This window comes from Ruditapes philippinarum, unplaced genomic scaffold (genome assembly GCF_026571515.1).
Source record: "Ruditapes philippinarum isolate M1 unplaced genomic scaffold, ASM2657151v2 ctg2957_1_1_1_1, whole genome shotgun sequence".
Taxonomy (NCBI): domain Eukaryota; kingdom Metazoa; phylum Mollusca; class Bivalvia; order Venerida; family Veneridae; genus Ruditapes; species Ruditapes philippinarum.
Window position 1 is genome coordinate 16665 of NW_026856989.1, and position 8873 is coordinate 25537.

The 8873-nt window shown below is 32.0% G+C and overlaps 1 long non-coding RNA gene across 1 annotated transcript; it reads left to right on the forward strand.

Annotated features, from left to right (window-relative positions):
* The first annotated feature begins 1805 nt into the window (after window positions 1-1805).
* LOC132748404 (uncharacterized) lies at window positions 1806-3108 on the forward strand. Its single transcript, XR_009628251.1, has 3 exons — window positions 1806-2278; window positions 2529-2629; window positions 3047-3108. It is a non-coding gene; the product is annotated as an uncharacterized LOC132748404 (long non-coding RNA).
* Window positions 3109-8873: the final 5765 nt, after the last annotated feature.

An 8873-nucleotide genomic window follows, 5' to 3' on the forward strand; every position in this document is an offset into this window, starting at 1 on the left:
TGTTATTTAAAAGGCAGCTGTTGAGTTTTACCAAATTGCTTAACAGCATGTAAAAAACAAAAAAAAATGTATTACTATGTTACACCACGAAGTTATAAATTACAATCTGATCTTAACATTTTACTGGGTTAAAGGGGAATCGTTACTAAAGTATAATTATAATAGTAAAATATTTCCTTATCACACGGTTTATTTGATTGCAAAAACTTTAATGCGTTAAATATAAAAAAATATACATTTCTTCATAACGAACTTATTTTCTAGTTTTAAGGCAAAAAGGTTAGATGGATAGTTTCAGATATACATTTTGTATTATGAGAATGTAACACAGTTTGCGTGTTTGTCCAATACATAACAGTGCCCCTTTAGATCCAGACAGGTCAGGTAACAAGATTCTATGCGTCATCATTACCTGAGCTTTATTGTCTAGTTCCATGATATTTAGTCTCGATTACCTACCCCCTATACATGAAAATCTGAAATCGTCCAGTCCATTGGATGTTTACGGATATGAGAAAATACTTTCTTTTCATTTGACAAAAATGAAAAATAAAAATGTTTTGCAACAATGCGAGAAATTTAAAATGTGCCCCAAAGTGTTAAAATTATGTACGAGACATTTTTTATTTACTTGTGATTTTATTGGGAACTCGTAAAATAAATCGTGTAGTGCCGCAGTAAATCATGTGTGTTATATAAAATCATATAAGACTTGGATGCTTCGCAGCCGAATAAAGGCACTGTGACGCCGCATAGAAGCCCTGCCGCATAAACGGGTTCAAAGTCATTGATGCGGTGATTTTCCTTGCATAATAGTGGTGAACACGTTTATGCGGCTAGGCGCAATGCATAAAGCGAAAATTGCTTTTATGCGGCGCAACAGTGCCTTTTTGCCACATAAAGACGTTGAACCTGAGTTTATATATTTTCAAGCCAAACAAAGTAAAGTATTAATATTTCAACAACTTTCGATAATAATTTATCCCTTAAACAGGGATTCCATTGTAGACTACCGTAGAACGGTTCTAATACATTAAAGTAAAATAATCTTATTTTATAATTTTCTTTCATTTACAAAATCGAGTTACTGGTATGCCTAGATATGCCTCTAAAACTTGCGCGCCTGTTCCGACAAATGCGGCGGCAAATTTTCACGATTTAGCGAAATCAATTTCACGACATAATAAAAATTTAGTACACAACCGAGCAAACTTGCGTGGCCTGTCATTAACAATTATCTCTTAAAAATGTTTAAAATGACGTTACGAATGATCATAAATGTCCGTCAGTCCAATAAATGGTAAAAAATATGTCATACGCCGATTCAATTTTGATTGATGCACATTTACATAACTTTAGCAGGAGATAAATGTTTTTTTTTTATCTTTATTTTATTTTTTAACGTCAAAAAACACCCCGTCACTAATACAAAAAAGTCTTAAACATTTTAATTGTTTTTATGCGGTGACAGGGAACCTTTGTGTCGCATAAAAAGTATTTCTTTAATGCGGAGAAAATCACCGCATAAACAACTTTGAACCAGTTTATGCGGCAAGGCCGCAATGCGGCGGCACAAGGCACCGCAAGAAATAAAATACACGTTAATGTTATACAGTTAATAATGTGGTAAGGTACCATGATTACAAAGTCAAATCAAAAAAATAAACTCAAGTTTGTGCAAATCATTTTAATCCATATTTTCCAACAAGAACAAGTATATTGAAATCAAATAATGCTAATTGATACTGTAATGATTAAGTGAACAATAATATTCATAAACGACTAGTGTAACCGTAAAACTACACTGTAAATGAGGAGAACACCGGACGCGTTCACACTTGTTCAATTTTGGAACATTGCGCGTTTATATTTTTAATGCCTGTGTTCAGAAAAGGAGTTCTATTTACGAGTTGAACACTTATCATTTGAACGTCAGTGTTCAATGGTAGTCCTTCTGACTAGACAACATGAAAGAATTTGAGTTTTTGACTACTTGGGTAAGTTTTTTGGTCAATATATTGTCAGTTGGGGTTACATTTACGCAATTTAACAAGTAATGGTGCTTTAATAATTAAAACATTTTAAAGTGGAACATGATATGAACAGTAGCGTTCATCGAATGTTCTAATTGAGAACGTTTCTAAAAATAGATTTGTGACAATTTCTGACGTCATTCAAGTACCACAACAACAACAACAACAACAACAACAAGTAAGCGTTGGCGAAACGCAAGCTGAACACTTTACAGTAACAATGACTAAAATTGAAGAAAAAAACGGTATTAACTTTTACTTCTTTAGCATTCTTTTTTATCCATAATTATTTTATTTTTCTGAAAAGAACTAAGTCGTCATATTGTTGTAGTTATTAACGTGTCTCCTTATATACAAGGAGAAGATCTATGTGATATTGTAGATTTTTTCTGAGTAGTCGGGGTTAGATCTATTTAAATGCAAAGATTAATGAATTATTTAGAAATTATGTATAGATCTTTGTATGATATATTGTGTTGCTTTATATTTTAATAGGATAGCGAGTAAGTAGTGTTGTTTCAAGCAGTGATGAAAGATTTGAACTATAGACTGTAGATCTACAGAAACTGTTCCAGACTTCCATACAGATCTTTGAGGTTTGTTTCCTTAAACAATATTAGGTTGATAATATTTAAATTCTAACATTTCCAAATGAGCTTTTATTGTTAATCAAATCATTTTACATTCCATAACTGTTACAAAGATGGCCTGACATTGTGTCACAAATAAATTGTGTCGTACAAGAGTCGTAGCTACGGATTCAAATCGACTTTGTGAGAATGTGCATGGCCCTGGTGATGTCAGAATTGTATTAAGATAATCTGACTTGAATGTGGTGTCTGATAAATTGTTAGATAATGCTTAAACATAATATATATATTATATACATGTATGTCAAGCACTTAGGCTGTTATTCTCTATATCAGAACTGTACAGAATGATTTCTTTCATAGGAAGCAACTATAAGCCTTTAAATCACAAGCATGTTAATAAATTTCATTAATGTTTTCCAGGATAGTGAAGAATATGATTTTCCTGCTAAATTGGAGACAAATGAAAATACCCCGTACAAACTTGATAACATACACTACAGATGGGAGCAACTGTTTTTTTTTGTGTTTCGACATAGAATATTGATTATTGTTTATGTACTCTCGCAGCAGTTTGTATTTGCGAAGAAATTTAGGAAATTATCCTTAATTCTTGTGTTAATATGTTAAGAAGACTGCATTCATGCACACAAGAATATAACACATAAAAATACAACATGTAATAACAATAAGTGAAACAATGCTAGGATATTGAGAGACAGGTTATGTTGCTGTGTGATTACTCGTATTTTTGTGGTCTGAAATGAAACGCAAGATTCATGTTATCATGTACAAACAAATTACTGAAAGAACTTTGTAAAACAGTATTTAATTTTTTACATTTTGATCATAATTGTTAATCTTAAAATCTTTTCATTTTTTACTTTATAACTGCTTATCAGGCTTAGAGTTAGAAAATAATAAGAAATTTTGGATAACATTATTCATTTTGTTATTGTGAATAACTAAAGAATAATTAAAAAATCTCAATATGATTCTTTGTTTTATGACTTAGATCTGTTGTTTTATCAGGTGTTCAAATGTTAACATAAGTGTTCATCAGTGTTCTAACTTTTAACATACCTAATTTTGAACATGTTCTATGCGTTCAATATCTGTTGCATCGAAATTGAACGCGTCTGGCATTTAAAAGTAGAACACCTGAGTGTTCATAACATGTTCTATAATGGAATGGTTTGGTGTTAAGATTTTAACGTCAACGTTAAAATTTGAACCCTAGATGTTCATAAGGCGTTAGTATATGAACGGTTGGAGACAAAAGTTGAACACTAGTATTAAGAAATGGAACGCGTCTTGGCGTTCAATATCTGTTGCAAATAGGCGTTCAAGATGTGTTCTATTCTTGAACATTTACATTTACAGTGTACATAAAACATGATATAGCATTAGAGTTTTAGTTATCATTTTAAGAGTAGTAAATTATAAACTTAATGTAAATGTTATGATAAATATTATGTACAAATCTCCCATTTGTAATCAAAGAAATAGAACAAAACTTTTGGAAAGCAAACTTTCAAATATAAACGAAGTACAATGACGAAAACAAATTCTTAGTACTAATTGTGATATTTAAAAAAAAATGAAATCCAACGTTATATCAGTTTCAGCTTTCACCTATCTCATATATTTTAAAACATTATTATATGACCTACAAACGTTTACGGCCTTCCATACCATATATCTACAATTTCAAACCAACATATGGCATCAACGCAAAGGCGAAGGTGTAACCAGGCATTTGCCCAACGAGATTCTCTAATTATACGTCTTATTTCGAGAATTAGGCCACTAAATCGTCCAAAATTCATAAGCAGTCTCCTGATTATAATACAGTATATTCTCGAATTCCATAAACGACAGCCAACTGTTGACTGCTTACTGCGCGCTGCTTACACTATTGCTTACTGCAATGTATCAGCCAAAGGATTCCGACCGAGTTATCAACGATTTATTGCACAGACAAGCATAATTATTTAGGTTTTGGTATATTTAATGCTATAAGCAGTGAACAATGAGCAGTAAGCCGTAAGCAGTTGACAGTAGGCAATTGACAGTAAGCAGTTGACAGTAAGCAGTAGGCAGTTAACAGTAGGCAGTAGTTAGTCAGAAGTAGACAGTAAGCAGTCAACAGTTGGCTGTCGTTTATGGAATTCCATGTTATAGTCCATGCATTTATTAATTTATCAGTGAATTCTTTTAAATGTTGATCTAAGAATATATATGTACCTGTAAACTATTAAAGTAAATTAGGAGGCAGAAAAATACCAAGGGTCCAACCGGGTTTTGAACCACAGACCTCTTTGTCCGTAGACGGACACCTCAACCACGTCGTTAAAGGGTTAATCAAACATCAAGGCTGATGGAAGTGGCCTATATACCTACAACCACTACACCCCCCCCCCCCCCTCTTTACTTTTCAGAGCTAGCCAGCTCTCCTGAATGACACTCCCTGCTTACCGCATGAGTCCGTCAAACACTTCTGACACCATTAAAGTAAATTAGAATGCAGAAAAATACCAAGGGTCCAACCGGGTTTTGAACAACAGACCTCTTGGTCCGTAGGCGGACACCTCAACCACATCGCTAAAGGGTTTACCCAACATCAAGGCTGTTGGAAGTGGCCTACATACCACTGCACTATATTGTGTTTGACCTCCAGAACGGCAACTATTTCGGCAACTGAATAATTTTTTGACCAACATAGTTGTAATAGGTCGTCCATTTTTATTTTAATGCTATTAGCGGTGAATAATAAGTAGTAAGCCGTAAGCAGTTGACAGTAAGCAGTTGACAGTAAGCAGTAGGCAGTCAACATTTGGCAATTCCATAGTATATTGATTCATTAATGTTCCCAAAGAAATATTGAGATAGATATAAAAAGTTATGAAAGTATAACAATTCTGTCATAAACCTAAATCAATACACCGCATAGTTACGAATATCGATCAACATACCAATTGGATATTATTTAATACTTACATGCAGTAAAGCCTATCTAGTCAGATTATGAACATGTATAATAAAATTATAAAATATATATTAAGATATAGCCCACCCTTAGCATTAACAAGCGGTTTGCTCAGTTATGTCAAATAATATAACAAATATACATGTATATCCAAACGTTTTTGTTGATGCATTTTGTGAGAAAGACATCCTCAAAGAGAAAGTTTGATCTCACACCTGGTCCGTGGTTGAGAACCAAATCCATCCCTTTTATCAAAAGCCGTTTCTATGGCCATACAAAGTTTTTGCCATAGACCGCAAAATACAACTTTTGTTTGCTTACTAGGATATGTTTTCATGTGTAAATGGTATAAACTTTAAATGTTTTAACACTTACTTTTTGTTTTAGTTCCATCTGTTACTTTCCTACCAAGTGCGACATTTAGCGTCAACGTTGCGACATTTAGCGGCAATCGATTTTTGTGCGACATATAGCGGCAACGTTGCGACATTTAGCGGTATGCGATTGCGACATATAGCGTTGATTGCGACATATAGCGTCAGCGTTGCGACATTTAGCGTTAGTTGCGACATATAGCGTTGTTGCGACATATAGCGTTGCTACACATGCGGTCTAATAACGGATGATGCTAATTAATAATACACGGAAAGAAAATTCTTCCAAACATGGATGAAATTCTAAGAACATTTAAAAACAGCCATCATAAAAAACAACAACAACAAAACTCAACTTACATAACGGTGTAACTACATGTATTACTAATATTTATTCATAGAACCCCATCTTGTACTTTCCTTTGAAAAAATCGTATATTTTAATTACATGTATATAAGAAATAGCCTGATCATCTATTTACCATGATTATATATAAAGATAAAGTGTTCCGTTTTTTATGATTAGAAAACATTTTTATCTTCCTCAGTATGTGTTTATATTATTAATATGTTATGTATTCACATATCAAAAATAATGATCTTACCTTTCCCTACTCGACAAGTTCTGTTTTCATTTTCTGTGACTCAACTCAACAAGTACATTACCTAATGAAACCCCACGAAAATCACGAGAATATTCAAATAACACCTGATTTGTGAACGAATGAATTACAAGAGCGTAGCGGATGGTATCTTTGCTTGGCTTTGGAATGCTTTCTTAAACATGATAAAGTACATAAGTAATATGTTTCTTGTGAGTAATATTAATAAATACTGAGCTAAAAACTGATGTATGGATAGAAAAACAAAAGGGCATGTAGGTAAGATAGTTACCGCACTCGGAATAGGTCTGCATAGTATTTACAGACCCGGTGGCCTTTTAAAAACCTCGATCGCTACGCTCTCTCGGTCTTCAAATCGTCACCCGGGTCTGTAAATACTATGCAGACCTATTCCTCGTACGGTAACTATTACTTACGGTTATATAACAAGATATGTGTTTCCATAATATGGTGCCAACCCTTCACCATACATCGACCAAGGCACACAGATGGTTATTCTAGTGAATCCACTACTACCTATTGATGACTATTTCTATAGAATAGTCTCTGTTATTTGGGGAACAACTTATACCCTGCCCTGGTTATGACGTAGGTACTGTATCTACGTCATATCCTTTTAACGCTGGCGTCGAATATTGTAACAAGGAAGAAATGAGTTGTTGAAAAAAATGGAAAAAATCGCTGATCAAAACAGCAATCGATAGTAATATCTTCTAGATATGAATCGATAAGACGTCGGTGATTTTCTGTGTGCCCTATAAGCAGCATTATTGTTGATATTTTCCACGATTGAAGCGGATTTGTTCTTGATGTCTTTGGTGGGAACATGCCTTTTACATGGAACACTGAATCAAGCAGGATATTATATGGACAGAGAACTGGACGAGATTGGAAGAATGTGATTAAAGACAATACACTACTGGTCTGTATGGGAAATGTGGATATAAATGCGATGGTGATCAGCAGCGTCTTGTGAGGACTCCTGACATTTGATGAATTGTTGTATGAGATAAATTGGTGACTGATGTTAGTAGAGCTAGTAGTTTAGTTCCTTACAGTATTAGGTGAGGTATTTCCTGTTTAAATTTTTATTTTATACATTATTTTACAATGTGAAACCTAGGTTTAGATCTACAAGTTGAACAAATTAATTATTCAGTTATATTTCAGTATTTGTTATCATAGATGTGAATACATTGCCTTATTTTAGGGCCTATTGTTTTCATGGTAAAATTAACTATGCATAATAAGCAAATTATGTTCTTGAAGGGGTTAAAATCACAGTAGATTCTAAATAGAAATTGATAAATTAATAATGCACAAATAATTTAAAGATGCAGACTTCAATGCAACATCAATCACATGAGTAAGATATTAGATAATAATTATAGTTAAGTAAATTTTATTATTAATAAACATTATATAAAAATAAAATAATAACAATAAATTAATAGTAATAATAATGAATTGATAATAATAATAATAATAAATTATTAATGATGATGATAATAATAATAATAAATTAGTAATAATAATAATGAGTTGATAATAGTAATAATAATAATAATAATGATGTGATCTAAGTAATGATAATAATAAGACAATCATGAATTCATAATTATAATAATAATAATAATAAATTAATAATAATAATAATAATAATAATTTTAAATAGACTATGTTGTTTATAATTCATGGTGTAGGCTACATTACAGTACAGATTTATAACAAATTATATTTGTCACACAATTTATTGCAATTTTGAGTTGACAAGTTGTAGTTCACTTTTCATTGTAAAATTTATTTTCCATTGCACTTTTTATTTACTTTACACAGCATAAAAAGATAAATATTTTAATACAATAAATGAATAGCTAATTTATTAAATGATTGTGAACCTCTTTTGATGATTTAGTCATAGTGAACACCATCCAAATATAAAACTTTAAATTTGAAAGTATATCATTTACTTTTTTTATTTTTCTTATAGTTTGACAAATAGATCTACACATAATTAAACTTAAAACTTTAATTTAGAGGGTAGAAGTTTTAAATTTAGAGGTTAAAAGTTTTCCATTTCGTTAGGATTTCTTATAATCTCATGCTATATGATAGGTACTCATTCCCCTAAGCTAGTGATAAAAGTGAACACGCTTCTTAAAGTTTAGTGTTAAAACACTGTTTGATAATATTTACACAAAATCATGCATTCAACGTTTAACTTTTCTTTGTTGAATGTTGTTCAAAAGGAAAATCATTCAAGA